This window comes from Schistocerca nitens, chromosome 2, assembly GCF_023898315.1.
Source record: "Schistocerca nitens isolate TAMUIC-IGC-003100 chromosome 2, iqSchNite1.1, whole genome shotgun sequence".
Lineage (NCBI taxonomy): Eukaryota > Metazoa > Arthropoda > Insecta > Orthoptera > Acrididae > Schistocerca > Schistocerca nitens.
The window spans coordinates 711,412,758-711,433,564 of record NC_064615.1 but is presented as its reverse complement, the minus strand read 5'-3'; the positions used below and the strand labels follow the sequence as shown (position 1 = coordinate 711,433,564).

General features: G+C 43.2%; 1 non-coding gene across 1 annotated transcript; it reads right to left on the bottom strand.

Moving 5' to 3' along the window:
- Window positions 1-11,029: 11,029 nt before the first annotated feature.
- Trnas-cga (transfer RNA serine (anticodon CGA)) lies at window positions 11,030-11,106 on the bottom strand. The gene has a single exon. It is a non-coding gene; the product is annotated as a tRNA-Ser (tRNA).
- Window positions 11,107-20,807: the final 9,701 nt, after the last annotated feature.

Sequence of the window (20,807 nt, the reverse complement as noted above, 5' to 3'; positions counted from 1 at the left end):
GCCCCTCAAGGAATCGTTTGCGCCATTCCACGACACTTGAACGACTCGGGCTGTACTCACCGTACACAGCCATCATCCGTCGATACATTTCCCGGCCTCCAACTCCTCTACCGCCAAACATCGAATCACTCCTCGTTGTTCTTGCTTACTCGCTTGCGTGTTCGGTAGTGGATAACTTGTCTGACAACCATTTCTTCGGCGTGAAACCACATCGGTACTATGCAACATCAAATGGTGTGCACGCCTCAGTCTCTCTACCAATAGGTGGCACCACCATACCCGCAGTTACGTGGTGCCACCTTCCGTGTAAGGCAAAGGTAGACGCACTGACCAGGTTTCATTTGAATGAACGTGACATAAGAAATGAGGAAGTTCTCCGCAGAGTCAGTGAAAAGCGAAACATGTGGGAAACACTGACAAGAAGAAGGGATAGGATGGTAGGATATATCAAGGAATAACATTCGTGGTACTGTAGGGAGCTGTAAAGCGCGAAAACTGTACAGGAAGACAGAAACTGGAATACAACCAGAGGACGTAGGCTACAAGTGCTACTCTGAGGTGACTTAATTGACAGTTGACGCAGCTGAGGACGTCTTGGCCGACCGCACCGGAAAAATGGGTGTGAGAGGAGGGGGGGAGGGAGGGGAGGGGGGGGGGGGGAGCGAAGAGAGGGGCCAGAGAAGGGGTGCTTTGGTCACCGCGTATGGCCAACTCGGCGTCCTATTTGCGTAACGGGGATTTAGTGGGTTTACTGATAAGTTTCTTGCAAATGTAGTTTCGTTTAAAGTTCCGTTGTCTGTACCGATGTAGCCGCTCCTACTTATCTACATTTACACCTACGACTACATCTACATACATATTCCATAAGCAACCATACGGCTCTTGGGAGAGGGTACTCTATTCCACTGCTAGACATTCCCTTTCCTGTTCCAATAAAAAATGGAGCGAGAGGAAAATAGCTGTATATATGCTTCCGTATGAGTCGCCCTATGTCTTCCCTGTCCTTACGCGAGATATTTCTCAGAGGTAGTATCGTTTCTCAGTCTGTTCCAGAAGCCGGTTCTCTAAATGTTCTCAGCATTATTTCGCGGAAACAATGCCTTCTCCCCCCCCCCCCTCAGGGATTGTCCTATATAGCTACATATTCTTAGAATTCTCCAAATACGAAGTATACCATTCTCGTTCTCTGCAACCGACCGCCAGGTCTCGTTCCATTTGACGTTGCTTTGCAACGTTACGTCTAGATATTTGATCAAAGCTACTGTATCAAGCAGCGCACCACAAATATGTTTTTCGAACAGTACACAATTGTTTATTCTACTCATCTGCATTCACTTACATTTTTCATTTGTCCACATTTAGAGCAAGCCGCCATTAATGACACAATAGAACGTTTGGCAAGTCGTCCCGTATTATCCTCCAGTTACCAAACCACGACAATTTCACATACACTGCAGCGTCATCAGCAAATAGTCATAGACTGCTGCTCATCCTGTTCGTGAGATAGTGGGCCTTTCACACTTTCTTGGGACACTCTTGATGGTACCTCGTCTCTGAAGAACGTCCGCCGTCCAGAACGATGTACTGGGTTCTGTTGTATAAAATGTTTTCGAGCTGATTACGTATCTGGTAACCTATTTCTTACGCTCGGACCTTCCTTAACAGTCTGTTCTTTTTGGTGTGCCCTGCTCAGGTTATTTATTCCTGCATTCTTTCTGGGACTACGGTCAGATGTTGTAAATGGAACTCATGGTATGGTGCGTGCATAGACGCAAAATTCCCTGATTCTGTGTTGATATTTCGGGTTTAGGTGCCTATTTATTTAAAAAAAAAAGTATTTTTAGTGTTCATATGTTTTCTCTAGCCTCTATGACGGACCATAATCAAAAAATAATGATCGTGTCTGATTTTACTAGCTCGCGGCTGAAAAGCCACCTGTTTCACTGCGAGTCCACAATCATGAAATCACAGTTTCGGACGCTCCGTTATGACCTGCTTCCTCACTATGCGAACAGCAAGCGCCTGTGCTGCAAGCAGGACGTTGTGCCAGAGTTTGCGGTAACTCATGTTGCTGAAACACCACAATGCACGCAATCGCCCAATAGCTTATTTTCTGAAATTGCAGCTTCCACTGACTCTGAAATGTATAATTAGAGATCACTTTATAGTGCTTAATTTTACTCTACATCAGTGATCGCTGTTGTAATTCATCGCATGTGTGTTTGTTATGTCTTTTAAGACGAAGAACTTCACGTTTCGTCACGACAGCTACAATGTGGAATCTTTGGAATTTTTGAAAGAGTGGAAGAATTTCCTGACTATAGCATTTCTCGTTATAGGACAGAACATACAATCACGTTTCTTGGGAGTCCTCGCGGTGGCATGTCTAAATAAAATCTTTGCGTAAAGCCGCGTCAATTCAAATAGCCGAAACTACTATGAGATGCCCAACTCACATTCCACGCACGCGTCGTTTCGGCCCTCTCTGATTGGTACCAGGTGCTGCAGTCGTTCTCATCTAACTGACAACCGTGCCGGCCGCGGCAGTCAGCTGTTTGTACTCCTGAGAACGATGGCAGAGGTAGCCATCGAAAGCTTCACTGTTTTATTCTAAATGACTTGGCTTGATAGCCGAGAAGGTTTTATTCATACAGTCACATTAGTAGTCCACACATTTTCATTTTAAAAATATAGTTTGCAGTGAAGCTATCGTTACGCTACAGCTTAATAGTTGCCTTCTGTTTCCGTTCTGAGAGCAACGAAGAGTAAGTGAAAAGTTCTGTGTTCTGCGAGAAGATTAGACGAGAATTTAATATCTTTAAGCCATTTCTTATTACATCTGCACTGGTCAGACAGATAATGTGCAGAAGTCGCCCCTATATGTAATTCAACTTCTTGTCTACAAACGAGGGGAAAAACCGTAAAAAATGATGGATGTCAGCTATACTGTAAACATATTTAAAGAAGTTGACAACTACCAGCGATAACAATGATCTTGTTTTAACTAGTTGTTTACACTACACTTGGAAAGGGGAGTTCATCTTCAGTCTCAACGAGCAGTTAGTGTTTTGTTTCAAAATTGTTCAAATGGATCTGAGCACTATGGGATTTAACATTTGAGGTCATGAATCCCCTAGAACTTAGAACTACTTAAACCTAACTAACCTAAGGACATCACACACATCCGCGCCCGAGGCAGGATTCGAACCTGTGACCGTGGCAGTCGCGCGGTTCCGGACTGAAGCGCCTAGAACCGCTCGGCCACCGGGTAGTGTTTTGTCAACAGTCCTTAACCTAAGCACAAAAACACTGTGAGCAAAAAATTGTTAATTGTCGGGTAGGCGGAGGGGATTTTATTCCTCCTTTGCAAATACTGCTTTCCAGTTATCTGGTGAATTACTGCCACCGTTGTGAAAATGAAACAGTGAATATTCTGTCTACAGTGGTTTCATTTTTGTTGTAATAACAAACATAAATTTTATAACAAGTACGTACATTTTATAGTTGTACCTCGTTATAAATCTCCGCGCTGATACTTCTCCAGTACATCCATGTATCAGATACGAATAGAATGGGTAGAAGAGTATTCTTTTCAAGCCGCAAAACCATTAAACGCTCACTCAGTGACACTTGCAGCACTTGCTAACCACAGCGGCGTCACGCGAACAAAGCGCGGAACTCATTTTCACCTGTCGATGAGGATAAAGCAAATTAATAATGTATACTTTTTGTGAACGACCTACGTCCTGGCGAGGTCGAGCTGTTGCGTTAAAACTGAATTATAATGAGATTTAAAAAATGTTCTCTTGAATACAGCGCTACATAGGAACAGTTCATCGTTATTACAATTACGTTCCTTCTTATACACTCCTTTAAACACAATATTTGTAATATATGGTGTGGGAGCATAGTGGTTTAATTTTTAAGAAAATGGAACCCTGTAGCGTGACGTTAAGCGTGATTCAAGTAGTTTAATCTCTCTCGCTGAGTCTGTAGACGATCTCCTACAGTTAGTAATTAATCGGATGTAGACTAAAGAAACCATTATAATATTTGTTGTCAAGTATATTTGTAATGAAGTAACATTCTTAACTTTCATTTTTATCATTGATACAGAAGAATTCGTTTTTGTCCTCTATAAACTTTCATATCCCTTGCTTGGCCCGCTAGCTTATCACTTACAAAAATATATTCAGTTAGTGATCTAAGACCTCTACTGGCCCAAGTATACGTATGTACATACTAAGGACAAGACACAGGATCAGATCATTTTCTAGTAATCTCCAGAAAAGAAAAAAGTAATTAAAAGAAAGGGCACAAAAATTTGGAATGAGGATATAAGAAAAGTTGTTAAAGAAAAACAGGATGCATATATAAAATACTTAAGCAATGCCTCAACTGATAAGATGCAATCCTATAAGCAGAGTAAAAATATTGCTAAATGTGTAGCAAGAAAATCACCCCAATAACATCTGGATAGATTTATTTCCAATATGAAGAATAGTATTCACGGCAGACAGTAAATGGTCTACTAGCTTTTAAAAACTCAAAACCTAACAGAAAAGGAGAAGACATAAACAGACAATACTGAAGAAGAACAATAGGCAGATTATTACAAAGGATCATGGTATGATGATATAGCACAAGAAACTGAATTGAAACAATAGATGACAAGGAATTAGATGAAATGCAGTCTAACGAAATAACATCTGCTTTAACATCACTTTAGAGCAGAAAAGCGGCAGGAAAAGATGGTATTATTGCTGAACTGCTAAACTATGGAGGAATGATGGTACATCTACGTCTGCTCCATTTCTTAAAGGAATTTTAGAAAAGCAAGGGTATCCCTAAAGACTGGAAGATTACTGGAGTGATATCAACTTTTAAACAGGGGCAAAAGCCTATGCAATAACGACAGAAGAATAAATTTAATGGACTCAGCATACAACATATGTGCTAAGATTTTAAACACGAGAAGGACGCTCTACGATAGATGCAGTTTTTATTTTGCAACAGATAGAGGCAAAGGTGGAAAAATGGGCCCCTGCTGGTATTATGGGCCCCCTACATATTTGGAAGTACAGGCTATGAATTCTAGCGGAGAGCACATGAACTACTAGAACTAGTTGCCAAACTTCACTGTAGAATGTGCAGACGTAGTAGCTGTCATGGTTTGTGAGTAGTTGTGCTGTGAATTTTTTCGCTGTCATCAAAAGTTTGAAAGGTTAGTGTTTATTTGAATAAAACTCAAATTTCTAACATGTTATTACTAAAACTAAGGTAAGGTACGTATTTGGTTTGTTGTTGGGATGTCGTTTTACATTAATTAACGTCGGTTGCGAACCAAACTAACCGTAGGCAAAATCGTTTTTCCCAAGATGTCAAGGGTGGATATATGGGCCCCTTTTGCTGCTGGTATTATGGGCCCTGTAAAATCAATCAGATTTTATGGGACCATTTACAAATATTGCTACTCTTTATGTTTCAGATGCCTCGAAGACATCTTGTACCACCAAAAAAATCGGCAATCGTGGGACCAAGCAAATATGTCAAATGCTATTGCAGCTATTAAAGAGAAAAAAATGGGGTTGAAAAAAGCGGTTAAAGTGTCCTCTGTCCCTCGTTCTACGCTCCAAAGGCTTTCACGAATCGATAAACAGGTCGGATAAATAGTTAAACCGGGCCGTCCACCGGTTTTACCACAGGGACTTGAGGACGAACTGGTTAAATATCTTCTCATTATGGAATCCAAATTCTACAGCCTTACCAGAAATGACGTCAGGCGCATGGCATACCAGCTTTGCACAAGAAATAAAATCCCTCGTCCATTTGTAAAGGGCGAAGTTTCTGGTCGAACTTGGTTTGACCATTTTATGTCACGGCACAAAAATGTTCTATTTTGAAGCCATCCGCAACTTCGATTTCACGTGCTAATGAGTTTAATAAACAAGCTGTCGACAATTTCTTCAGTTTACATGAAGCTGCGTTCAGTAACTACAAATATCCTGCAGACAGAGTTTTTAATGTAGACGAGTCAAAAAATGGCTCTGAGCACTATGGGACTTAACTGCTGAGGTCATCAGTCCCCTAGAACTACTTAAACCTAACTAACCTAAGGACATCACACACATCCATGCCCAAGGCAGGATTCGAACCTGCTACCCTAGCGGTCGCGCGGTTCCAGACTGTAGCGCCTAGAACCGCTCGACCAACCCAGCCGGCAGACGAGTCCGAACCTGCGACCGTAACGGTCGCGCGGTTCCAGACTGTAGCGCCTAGAACCGCTCGACCACCCCAGCAGGCAGACGAGTCAGGTCTTAGTGTCGTTCAAAGAAAAATTTCTCGTGTCATCGGCCTGAGGGAAAAAAGGCAAGTTGGTGCACTGTCTGCAGCTGAAAGAGGATCACTTGTAACGTGTAACAAAATGCTTGTGAATAGACTAGGCATAGGCTGCGAAAATCATCCCACCAGTAGACTAATTAACAATGTTCAGAGTGAATCTTTCTTTAATTATACACAAAAATTAAATAAAATTATGTTTGAAATTTTTGTTTCTTTTTATTTCAAACTACCTTGGGGCCCATATTACCAGCACAAATTCTTGATCCAACAAAATGCAGACAACAGGAAAAATAAAATTTTGTTTTAACTATTAAAAAGTTGAACCAAAACATGTCGTAACTACTTTCAGGACATACTAGAGAAATGCTTTATGTTAATTTCAGGTGATTAAACTAAAAATAAAAGGTGTTATATAAAAAAAACAATGTGGGGGCCCATTTATCCACCTTTACCTCTACTAAAAAGCCGCAGAGAATATAATAAAGAAACACACGTTGCTTTTATCGATTTTTAAAAAGTTTTTGACACTGTCAACAGACAGAAACTTCGGAAGATAATGACGAATAGCGCATATCCGAAACATTTAATAAAGGCGAAAAAAAGTTTATATAAGAGCACGACCAATACTTTAGATCGTTCAAATGGCTCTGAGCTCTATGGACTCTGAGGTCATCAGTCCCCTAGAACTTAGAACTACTTAAACCTAACTAACCTAAAGACATCACACACATCCATGCCCCAGGACAGGATTCGAACCTGCGACCGTAGCAGTCGCGCGATTCTGGACTGAAGCACCCAGAACCGCTCGGTCACAGCGGCCGGCTTCACTCTAGATCTCAACGGAAAAATTACTGATGAGATACCAACTAACAAAGTAGTACGACAAGGCTGCTATATATCTCTAACTTTGTTTAACATTGACATACATGAAATAATGTGTATATGGAAAACAGAGTAGATAGGAGGACTCTTTTAAATAATCTACTATATACTGACGATGCAATGATCCCAGTAGATGCCGGCCGCGGTGGTCTAGCGGTTCTAGGCGCGCAGTCCGGAACCGCGCGACTGCTACGGTCGCAGGTTCGAATCCTGCCTCGGGCATGGATGTGTGTGATGTCCTTAGGTTAGTTAGGTTTAAGTAGTTCTAAGTTCTAGGGGACTGATGACCCCAGCTGTTAAGTCCCATAGTGCTCAGAGGCATTTGAACCATTTTGAACCCAGTAGATAAATAAAAGGACCTACAGAAAGGAATTTACTTACTCGAGAAGTAAGTGAGAAATTTGACCTGGAGATCTCAACAGAAAAAACTAAGACAATGGCCTTCATGGAAAAAAAACACATTAAAATCAAAATAGTGATAGATCAGGAGAAGGCTACTTCAGTTACCTAGAATGTGAGGTGACAAATAGCTACAGCAAAGATATAGAAATTAAGCCTAGTAATTCAACTGGGTATGTGGAACTGTTGACGGGGACCTTTAAAACAAAACTAGGAAAGACATTCGAATTAAATTCCAACGAAACTGCTGCAGTCTCACACTGCTCTATGGAATCGAAACCTGTGTGGTGAGCAAAAAACAAGAAAGCCATATTCAGGCACAAGAAATGAAATTCCTGAAATGAATTGCAGGTTCCACAAGAGAAGACAGACTATGGGATCAAGATATTAGAGAAGAAATAAAAATTTTTGTTCTAAATGATAACATTCTAGATTATAAGGGAAAGTGGAACGAACACCTAGACAGACTCCCTTCAAATGCTGGATAACATAAGTTCCAAGGAAGAAGAGAAAGACGAAGACCCCAGCAACGACAAGCACCCCAGTAACTAATTTCGCCTGAGTCCTGAAGAGAAGAAGAAAGAGAATTTGTTTTTCCATCTGTAAGCTGCTGTGTCACACTGGAACTGCCTCAATAACAAGAATAAAACGTGGACACCATCCTGGCACATTCCGCAAAGTGACTCAGATCTTCAAGCTGCTGTATCTTCACCATTTCCGTTTAAAACTGCTCTCCTGCTAAAACTTAGAAAGGTAGGAGATGAACTACTGACCGACTAAAGCCTTGATTTGTTATTTGGGGCATGCTCAGGTCTCTTGAGTACAAGCGCACAGTCAGATGTCAGGATCTGAGTCCCAATGCGGCACAAAGTTGTATTGTGTCACGAATGTTTAAGGTAAAGATGACCAGCACTGACGTGTTAATGAACTGCTTCATTACGCGTATGTGAACACTTTCAATTCCTACTCACAGTTTATTGAAGCATGTGTCAACGCCATGCTATAAACACTTCTAGGTGTGATGTTTGTAACTTACTAAAGTGCAGACAAAAAAACCCTTGAGATGCGGATGGAAGTGGGAACTTACTTCCAGTGTGTTGGCTGACAGCTGTTGGAAGCTGTCCACGACCGCGTCAGCTGTTCCCTCGCAGTAAACTTGGCACCCGTTCCTGCGTGACTGATGAAAACCCATAGCTGCGTAGGTCCAAGATAGTCACAGCTCTGTTCTATTCAGTCCCGCAAAAAGGGACCCTAAATGACAAACTCCAAACATTGTCAAGAATGTATCGTGGGAGTGTTGCGGATCTGTCGCAAGCAAGTGTCGAAAACAAGTCAGCATCTGAGTCCACCCAATCCGGTCATTCCACGGCTGGATAACAAACATCTTCATGGTAAGGTTAGTAAAGTGAAACCAACGTCAGCGTTCAACGATCGCTGAACGCTAATTTTCTGGCTGATCTTTATCATAGTACGACTGTTAAAACTCATTTTCGGTTGTGTATTCTTTTATATTAAAGTCAATGATTGCTCGACATTGTTCGTTACTTATTTTAATAAGAAGTTCACTTTCGATAGAAACTACGAACCGTGTTGTAACACATGGGTGGGATTCACTACTATTATGAAAACGAGGCGGCCTAACAATTGACATTCAAACCCATTGTTCTGTTGCTCTGTGTATTTTTACATATTGGATTTGAGTAACTGGAATAATTCGATAAATTTAAGAGTATGAAGTTAAAAATTATGGAATGTAATACGAAAAAGTAAAACTGTAAAAGTAGACCAAAAGCACGGGCTTGGTGTCCCGTCATACTCATGTAGGTAATGAGAGACTTACAGAAGCGGTCCCTGCAAAATCGTGGCAGATGGCAACCTCTTGGTACAGCACTTCAAAACAATCAAAATTGGGAAGACACTATGCGTTTTACATAAAATTTTAAGAGAATTTTGATCTCCAAGATTTACTTTACGCCATCGGAAACATTTGTTTGTGTGTAATCGTCCTAAATATCCACCTATAACACCGTAGGTACGATCTTCCTGAAGACGACATTCAACTGCATCGGTATGAAAGCAGGAAATCTGAGATTAGGCAAGAGCTCAGTTAATGCTAACTTCCAAGTCCTTTACGAATGGTCTACCTCACAACGTCACAGTTTATATTCATACAAATCGCTTTAATTTACACAGCGAGAGGTCTCGACAAGAGTCTGGAGCTACGTGTAATACTTGACTGAAAATGCAGTTTCCAAGCGCTGGAAGGTACTTCGGTTCGTCATAAGTAGCAAAACACAGGAAATATATATCTAGAGACGATAGGGAAACGGGGCTCAGTAGTTAATACTGTCACGCCCTACAAGGGATTACAAATCCCGCCCCCTTCACCTCGACCTAAATTTCAGTTGACGATTCATAACCAGAGCATTTTTATGCGATCACATAAACCATTCCCCACACTGCACTATTCTTGTTACAAGCAGGCCGACGGCGGGATACGACACACGGAAGTTTCTTCCGTAATAACATCTGTCCCTAAACAAAGAAATTCTAATCGAAAATTCCTGTTAGAAGTCATTAACGGTGAAAACCTTGGGATGCAGAAAGGTAAAAGAATTCTCCAGTCGAATAAAAAATGCTGACGTTTGCCACAGCAGATTTAGGGAAATCACGGGATGGTTTTTCAAGGATGTAACCCGCCGTTCTCTCAAACGCGAGTCCAATGTCTTAACAACTGAGATGCCTCAATCGGTCCGCCTATGAGATAACCGGCCTTTAAGTCTAAAATTAGTTTCATTACCTCCTCGTGTCGCAAGTATCTATGTTTTTCTTGCCGTATAAAGCCTCGAATGTACAGGGTGAGCAGAAACAGTGTGAAAAACGATAAAGGTGTTGCACGGTAGGTTGTGCTGAGAAATAATTAATAAGAAAAAAAATTCTATACGTTGCACCGTTCCGAGTTAATTGGCATTGAAGTTAATCAATGAGGCCGGTGCGAGTGCAACTTCAAGTCGCCCGCCAGATGCAGGAAGTGTCATTTGTTCTTATGGCGCAGATGGTAGCGCACGAGGCTGCTCAGCCTGTGGCTCGGGTTCGATCGTTACTACCGTCCCGTGACCAATTTATGTATCGCTCTCTTGTTCTGTTTTAGGAAACCAGACGGAGAACACGTTTGGCGACATCGTCTCTTTCTGGCCGTTTGAATTTGCGCGCGTACTGGACTTATAGGCTAATTTCACTGCTAATTAAATCAAAAAAGATGCAACGTATCGAATTTTATTCTCAACAATTATTTCTCAGCACAAGCCGTCCGGCAATACTTTTACAACCTTTTCAGACTGTAGAATGAAATTTTCACTCTGCAGCGGAGTGTGCGCTGATACGAAACTTCCTGGCAGATTAAAACTGCGTGCCGGGCCGAGACTCGAACTCGGGACCTTTGCCTTTCGCGGGCAAGTGCTCTACCAACTGAGCTACCCAAGCTCGACTCACGCCCCGTCCTTACAGCTTTAATTCCGCCAGTACCTCGTCTCCTACCTTCCAAACTTCACAGAAGCTCTCCTGCGAAAAATCCCCCAGGTTGTGGCTAAGCCATGTCTCCGCAACATCCTTTCTTCCAGGAGTGCTAGTTCTGCAAGGTCATCCACATGAGTACTGAAAGGAATCCGGTTAACTTTGGTTACATGCTAAATCACGCAAATCTAAACGTTGTCAGGTCAACTAGATACCTAGGGATTAAAATCACGAACAGCTTTAATTGGAACGATCAAATAGATAATGTTGCGATGAAGGCGAACCAAACTGCGTTTTATTGGCAGAACACTAAGAAGACGCAACAGGTCTACTAAACGGTCTGCCTACACTACGCTGCCCCCACGAACCATTGATCTTGCCATTGGTGAGGAGGCTTGCGTGCCTCAACGATACAGATGGCCGTACCGTAGGTGCAACCACAACGGAGGGGTATCTGTTGAGAGGCCAGACAAACGTGTGGTTCCTGAAGAGGGGCAGCAGCCTTTTCAGTAGTTGCAGGGGCAACAGTCTGGATGATTGACTGACCTGGCCTTGCAACATTAACCAAAACGGCCTTGCTGTGCTGGTACTGTTAACGGCTGAAAGCAAGGTGAAACTACGGCCGTAATTTTTCCCGAGGGCATGCAGCTTTACTGTATGGATGAATGATGATGGCGTCCTCTAGGGTAAAATATTCCGGAGGTAAAATAGTCCCCCATTCGGATCTCCGGGCGGGGACTACTCAAGAGGACGTCGTTATCAGGAAAAAGAAAACTGGCATTCTACGGATCGGAGCGTGGAACGTCATATCCCTTAACCGGGCAGGTAGATTAGAAAATTTAAAAAGGGAAATGGATAGGTTAAAGTTAGATATAGTGGGAATTAGCGAAGTTCGGTGGCAGGAGGAACTAGACTTTAGGTCAGGTGAATACAGGGTTATAAATACAAAATCAAATAGGGGTAATGCAGGAGTAGGTTTAATAATGAATAAAAAAATACGAGTGCGGGTAAGATACTACCAAAAGCATAGTGAACGCATTATTGTGGCCAAGATAGACACGAAGCCCACACCTACTACAGTAGTACAAATTTATATGCCAACTAGCTCTGCAGATGATGAAGAAATTGATGAAATGTATGATGAGATAAAAGAAATTATTCAGGTAGTGAAGGGAGACGAAAATATAATAGTCATGAGTGACTGGAGTTCGAGAGTTGGAAAAGGGAGAGAAGGAAACATAGTGGGTGAACATGGATTGGGGGAGAGAAATGAAAGAGGAAGCCGTCTGGTAGAATTTTGCACAGAGCATAACTTAATCATAGCTAACACTTGGTTCAAGAATCATAAAAGAAGGTTGTATACATAGAAGAATCCTGGAGATACTAGAAGGTATCAGATAGGTTATATAATGGTAAGACAGAGATTTAGGAATCAGATTTTAAATTGTAAGACATTTCCAGGGGCAGATGTGGACTCTGACCACAATCTGTTGGTTATGAACTGTAGATTAAAACTGAAGAATCTGCAGAAAGGTGGGAATTTAAGGAGATGGGACCTGGTTAAACTAACTAAACCAGAGGTTGTACAGAGTTTCAGGGAAAGAGAGCATAAGGCAACAATTGACAGAAATGGGGGAAAGAAATACAGTAGAAGAGGAATGGGTAGCTCTGAGGGATGAAGTAGTGAAGGCAGCAGAGGATCAAGTAGGTAAAAAGACGAGGGCTAGTAGAAATCCTTGGGTAACAGAAGAAATATTGAATTTAATTGATGAAAAGAGAAAATACACTCCTGGAAATTGAAAAAAGAACACATTGACACCGGTGTGTCAGACCCACCATACTTGCTCCGGACACTGCGAGAGGGCTGTACAAGCAATGATCACACGCACGGCACAGCGGACACACCAGGAACCGCGGTGTTGGCCGTCGAATGGCGCTAGCTGCGCAGCATTTGTGCACCGCCGCCGTCAGTGTCAGCCAGTTTGCCGTGGCATACGGAGCTCCATCGCAGTCTTTAACACTGGTAGCATGCCGCGACAGCGTGGACGTGAACCGTATGTGCAGTTGACGGACTTTGAGCGAGGGCGTATAGTGGGCATGCGGGAGGCCAGGTGGACGTACCACCGAATTGCTCAACACGTGGGGCGTGAGGTCTCCACAGTACATCGATGTTGTCGCCAGTGGTCGGCGAAAGGTGCACGTGCCCGTCGACCTGGGACCGGACCGCAGCGACGCACGGATGCACGCCAAGACCGTAGGATCCTACGCAGTGCCGTAGGGGACCGCACCGCCTCTTCCCAGCAAATTAGGGACACTGTTGCTCCTGGGGTATCGGCGAGGACCATTCGCAACCGTCTCCATGAAGCTGGGCTACGGTCCCGCACACCGTTAGGCCGTCTTCCGCTCACGCCCCAACATCGTGCAGCCCACCTCCAGTGGTGTCGCGACAGGCGTGATTGGAGGGACGAATGGAGACGTGTCGTCTTCAGCGATTAGAGTCGCTTCTGCCTTGGTGCCAATGATGGTCGTATGCGTGTTTGGCGCCGTGCAGGTGAGCGCCACAATCAGGACTGCATACGACCGAGGCACACAGGGCCAACACCCGGCATCATGGTTTGGGGAGCGATCTCCTACACTGGCCGTACACCACTGGTGATCGTCGAGGGGACACTGAATAGTGCACAGTACATCCAAACCGTCATCGAACCCATCGTTCTACCATTCCTAGACCGGCAAGGGAACTTGCTGTTCCAACAGGACAATGCACGTCTGCATGTATCCCGTGCCACCCAACGTGCTCTAGAAGGTGTAAGTCAACTACCCTGGCCAGCAAGATCTCCGGATCTGTCCCCCATTGAGCATGTTTGGGACTGGATGAAGCGTCGTCTCACGCGGTCTGCACGTCCAGCACGAACGCTGGTCCAACTGAGGCGCCAGGTGGAAATGGCATGGCAAGCCGTTCCACAGGACTACATCCAGCATCTCTACGATCGTCTCCATGGGAGAATAGCAGCCTGCATTGCTGCGAAAGGTGGATATACACTGTACTAGTGCCGACATTGTGCATGCTCTGTTGCCTGTGTCTACGTGCCTGTGGTTCTGTCAGTGTGATCATGTGATGTATCTGACCCCAGGAATGTGTCAATAAAGTTTCCCCTTCCTGGGACAATGAATTCACGGTGTTCTTATTTCCATTTCCAGGAGTGTATAAAAACGCAGTAAATGAAGCAGGCAAAAAGGAATACAAACGTCTCAAAAATGAGATCGACAGGAAGTGCAAAATGGCTAAACAGGAATGGCTAGAGGGCAAATGTAAGGATGTAGAGGCTTATCTCACTAGGGGTAAGACAGATACTGCCTACAGGAAAATTAAAGAGACCTTTGGAGAAAAGAGAGCCACTTGTATGAATATCAAGAGCGTTGATGGAAACCCAGTTCTAAGCAAAGAAGGGAAAGCAGAAAGGTGGAAGTAGTATATAGAGGTTCTATACAAGGGCGATGTACTTGAGGACAATATTATGGAAATGGAAGAGGATTCAGATGAAGATGAAATGGGAGATACGATACTGCGTGAAGAGTTTGACAGAGCACTGAAAGACCTGAGTCGAAACAAGTCCCCGGGAGTAGACAACATTCCATTAGAACTACTGATGGCCTTGGGAGAGCCAGTCATGACAAAACTCTACCATCTGGTGAGCAAGATGTATGAGACAGGCGAAATACCCTCAGACTTCAAGAAGAATATAATAATTCCAATCCCAAAGAAAGCAGGTGTTGACAGATGTGAAAATTACCGAACTGTCAGTTTAATAAGTCACAGCTGCAAAATGCTAACGCGAATTCGTTACAGACGAATGGAAAAACTGGTAGAAGCCGACCTCGACGAAGATCAGTTTGGATTCTGCAAAAATATTGCAACGCGTGAGGCAATACTGAACCTACGACTTCTTAGAAGAAAGATTAAGAAAAGGCAAACCTACATTTCTAGCATTTGTAGACTTAGAGAAAGCTTTTGACAATGTTGACTGGAATACTCTCTTTCAAATTCTAAAGGTGGCAGGGGTAAAATACAGGGAGCGAATGGCTATTTAAAATTTGTACAGAAAGCAGATGGCAGTTATAAGAGTCGAGGGGCATGAAAGGGAAGCAGCGGTTCGGAAGGGAGTGAGACAGGGTTGTAGCCTCTCCCCGATGTTGTTCAATCTGTATATTGAGCAAGCAGTAAAGGAAACAAAAGAAAAATTCGGAGTAGGTATTAAAGTCCATGGAGAAGAAATAAAAACGTTGAGGTTCGCCGATGATATTGTAATTCTGTCAGACAGCAAAGGACTTGGAAGAGCAGTTGAACGGAATGGACAGTGTCTTGAAGGGAGGATATAAGATGAACATCAACAAAAGCAAAACGAGGATAATGGAATGTAGTCTAATTGAGTCGGTTGATGCTGAGGGAATTAGATTAGGAAATGAGACACTTAAAGTAGTAAAGGAGTTTTGGTATTTGGGGAGCAAAATAACTGATGATGGTCGAAGTAGAGAGGATATAAAATGTAGACTGGCAATGGCAAGGAAAGCGTTTCTGAAGAAGAGAAATTTGTTAACATCGAATATAGATTTAAGTGTCAGGAAGTCGTTTCTGAAAGTATTTGTATGGAGTGTAGCCATGTATGGAAGTGAAACATGGACGATAAATAATTTGGACAAGAAGAGAATAGAAGCTTTCGAAATGTGGTGCTACAGAAGAATGCTCTGAAGATTTAATGGGGAGATCACATAACTAATGAGGAGGTATTGAATAGGACTGGGGAGAAGAGGAGTTTGTGGCACAACTTGACAAGATGAAGGGATCAGTTGGTAGGACATGTTCTGAGGCATCAAGGGATCACAAATTTAGCATTGGAGGGCAGCGTGGAGGGTAAAAATCATAGAGGGAGACCAAGAGACGAATACACTAAGCAGATTCAGAAGGATGTAGGTTGCAGTAAGTACTGGTAGATGAAGCAGCTTGCACAGGATAGAGTAGCATGGAGAGCTGCATCAAACCAGTCTCAGGACTGAAGAGAACAACAACAACACTACGCTTGACTGTCCTCATCTGGTTCGCCGCTGCACAAATTGGGATCCGTATTAAATAGAACTATTGGAGTGCTATGAGAAAGTTCAGAGACGTACTGCTCATTTTTTACTGTCTCGAAATAGGAAGAGAGTGTCAGCGATATGATTAGCAAGTTCGGGGTTGGCAATCACCGAAACAACGTTGCGGAGAGATCTTTTCCCAAAATTCCAATCACCTTCTCCTCCGAATGTGATAATATTTTGTTGGTGCTAACCTACGTAGGAAGAAATTATAATCGTAATAAATAAAGATAAATCAGAGCCCGTACGGATATATTTAAGTGTTCGTTTTTCCCGAATGTTGTTAGGGAGTGGAATGATAGAGAAATAGTCTGGTGGTTCGATGAACTCTCCTCTGGACATTTAAGGGTGTACAGCAAAGTTGTCATATAGATGTAGATGTAGATGAGTAGGTGACAGTATCATCTACCATCATTGTAAGAGGGCTGTTCAGATTTACTCCTAAATTCTTTAAACAGTTTTAAAACAGTAGAGGGCTTGTAACGCTTCTTTGCGCCCAGCCATCCTACCTCTTCGTTTCACTACATTTTTATTACATATCTTTTCTTCTTGACTCGTGCAGGTCGTCTTAGATCGTCACTCGATAAATCCATTTGACATTCAATAATCCCCTGTCACACCACATTTCAGTCGCTTTTAGTCATTACATTTGTGTATTCCTCAGTGTCTATCTTTCGCACCTTCTCGTCGGTAAGTAGACCATGCGTGCAAACAGTTCTCGTCAGTTTTTCAGAAGTTCAGTGCTTGTTGATTTTCGTCGTTGGACAAGAGAGTAGAACAACCCAAAAATCGGCGATGCGCGCCCACCTTTTAAGCCCGCGTTGTCGATGCTACGTGGCAGGTGCCGCGCGGCCGAGGTCTCGATCGCTGGGGCTAGCGGAGCGTCCAGGGGGATTCGTCACCTGGCGGGACGCGCCATTGTGCATTGTTCAGGGAAGCCCACCACGCCCACGACGGATGCCGCCGGCCTAATAGTATATTTAATCATATTAAATCGGCCCGGCTGACCATTGTCTGAGCGGACAGTGACAAGTAGAATTGGATGACACGTTACACGGCGCCGGGACAATAACAAACAAGGGTGCTACCCGGGCGCGCTCTCGCCCACAGAACCCCCGCCGTCATAATGTCTGCCGGGGGCCGCAGCTCTCTTCCATGCGAGCAGACACTCCTCCGTCACGTCGACATGCGACTGTATGACTGCGCATGTACAACTGATTTCTTCGCCGCTGACTTGCCAGATGGCTGTAGGAGCACTATCGTACACTACGTGGGGCAGATCGAGTTTTCCATTAATTACGGAATTAACTCCACTGGTACCTAAGCACCTGATAAGTATCTGTGTGCACGATGCGTTTCTCTCAATGTACACAGCTAACTCTAACCAATCATCTTTATTTGGTTCAAATGGCTCTGAGCACTATGGGACTCAACTGCTGTGGTCATAAGTCCCCTATAACTTAGAACTACTTAAACCTAACTAACCTAAGGACAGCACACAACACCCAGCCATCACGAGGCAGAGAAAATCCCTGACCCCGCCGGGAATCGAACCCGTGAACCCGGGCGTGGGAACGCTACCGCACGACCACGAGATGCGGGCACCTTTATTTGCCTCCCGCATAATTTTCATTGCCGGAAAAGAAGCGCTACATCTTAAAGGACTGTGTTCAATGGCTCCAGTGTATAGTATGTGGATAATGAGAGGGTTGCAGTATTAGCTATTCATTTGTCACGATCATCAACGCTGCGCGGTTTGTGGCGCCATATCACGGACTGCGCGGCCCCTCCCGCCGGAGGTTCAAGTCCTCTCTCGCGCATGAGTATGTGTGCTGTTATTAGTATAAGTTAATTTAAGTTACTTTAAATAGTGTGTAAATCTAGAGACAGATGACTTCAACAGTTTGTTCCCTTAGGAATTCACACACACCATCATCAGCGATAAGGTACTCAGGAGACCTGTCTGTGCGCCCTCTGTACGCACTCTGCAGGCAGTAACTGTGCCGAGTTTAAAGGTGGTGTGCGCAATATTCATTCTAGGGTTCAGCTATGCCTCTACGACGAGTACGCACCCATGTCGAACAACTTCAGCCATTTCAACCGGGTAGCAATGTGGACCTGCGGGATGACCGATGGACCGTATCGACAGGTTGCTGTACACGGTAGGCGCGGTATATCGGTGGTGTGTCACTGTTTCCAGCAGCGGTCTTTGGAGCACTCCCACACACACAGACCAGGTTCTGGACGTCGACTTATTACTGACGCACTTCAAGATCGGACATATTCTGAGAGCAGCAGTGGACGACTGAATATCATCAAAGGAAGAAATTAGGGCACATGTTGCACCTGAAGTACTCGTACTGCAATCGTCATGCAGTACGGGTAAGTCACGTGTGCATCTAGCCAGCTACCACTGACTCCACGACACCGCCAAGTACGACTACTCTGTTCTCGTGGAATAATTAACTGGCGGATGGAATAGCGCTCTTTTGTCTTCAGTGATGAGAATAGATGGTCTCTGTACGGAAGTATTGGACGATCACGTGTACGGCGTAGACCTGGCGAGCCATCAAGATTTTATTGTGTCAGGCCGCCGTGAAAGACTCCGAGGACACAGCTATTTATTTTAATTACCTATGACTGTACCTTGGATGAATGAATAAACATATAAATAAATAAACCAATGTGAAGTGCAAAGCAGGGAGTATTTCCCACTGTATTCTCTAATAGAGATTTTGCTGATCCATTAGTGAACGGAGCGCAGGAAGAATGACTGCCTGTGAGCACTGTAATTCGTCAAATCTCGACTTCACTGCCCCTATGGCGGGCTGCAGTATGTTCCCAGATTCCTCAATACTGGTTCTCCAAACTTTATAAGTAATCTTTCACAGAATAGTTGGCGTCCATCTTCAAGTGTCCGCCAGTTTTTTCAGTCTTTCCGTTACCATATCCTGTGGATCAAATGAACTTGTGGCCATTCGTGCTGTGCTTGCTTTTATACTTTCAATATCCCATGGAAGGAAGTGAGGCAATGAAAAACTGAGGAATCATGAGAAGCGTTTGAAGTTCTCCGAGGCTGTGGATACTGTGATAATGAATGTCACTGCAGGAAGTTCATTTGAAGAGGAATGTACAGTTCTAAAATGGCAGTCACAGAAGATGGACAGACGAATGTAGGTACAAGGAAGATAACTGCAAAGAGATCTTGGATTAAAAAAAGGATATATTTCAATTGACTGGCGAAAGAAGAAACAGAAAAAAATCAGGCAAATGCAGGAATACCACAAAATAAATAAAAGGAAGCCAAGACTAAATGCTGCCGGAAAAGTGAGAAGAAATGGTAGGTGGAACGATTTATTCAAAATATAAAAATGTCAAAACGACCTTCGGAGGAATTAAAAGGAATCGCTAAACATTAGGAGTGCAAGTGGAAATACACAAACGAAGAGGGGAGAGCAGATAGGTGGAAAGAGTTGAAGGAACTGTGACGTTGTGACAGAAGTGAAACGTCCCCTTAGAAAAATTATGAGTTACTGTGCTGGAAAACCTCTAACGTTATTTACTTTTCAAACAGCTGGGCAAAACTGAACGTACTCAGACATTTCTCTCTTTACTTATTCTGATCATCACTAAACTGACATACAATATTTTTAGCCCAACGCAATCTGACTTTTAATAATCCCTACAAAAGAATGGCCCTGACTAACAATAATCTATACCTTTCATGAATCACTTACCTCACAAAAATCTTCGCTGCTCAAGCTACTGCAATACAGCGAGCGCCAATACTGCCAGCTAAATAAAAGATTCCAACTACTGAAGGCACTAACTACTGACAGGCATAGTTAGCAAATGAAAGATTTTGATAGAGAACAAACAATGTATTTACCTTAATAGTGTTCAAAAGTCATATATATATATATATATATATATATATATATATATATATATATATATATATATATCACATCCAGCTGCCCAACACTACAATAGCGAATATTACAACAATGCTAACCAGCCACAGACTTCACACAGCACAGCCAGTGATTTTCATACAGAGCGCTACGTGGCGTTACCAATAAAAAACCTAAACAGCCTACTTACAGAAGAAGTAGAAATTGAAATGGAACACATAGGAATCCATTGTCACAGTCAGAGTTTAAGAGCGCTTTCAAAGCCTTGAAATCCAATAAGGTGTAAGGCGAATACTACATTCCTTCGGTATTTCTAAAATCATTGGAGGAAGTGGCAACCACACAACTATTCAAGTTAATTTGCGGAAGCTGTAAGCCTGGAGACATACCCTCAGAGTTTCGAAAAAAATATCATCCATCTAATCCTGTAGTTAGGAACGGACAGATATGTATGAGTAGTACTGTACGATCAGCTTAGTAGCTCGCGCATTCAAATTGCTGACAAGAATAATATACAGATTAATGGAAAAGAAAATTTAAGATGTGTTAGATGAAGATCATTTCAGCTTTAGTAAAGGTAAAAACAACAGAGAAGCAACTGTAACGTTCCAGTTGCTAATGGAA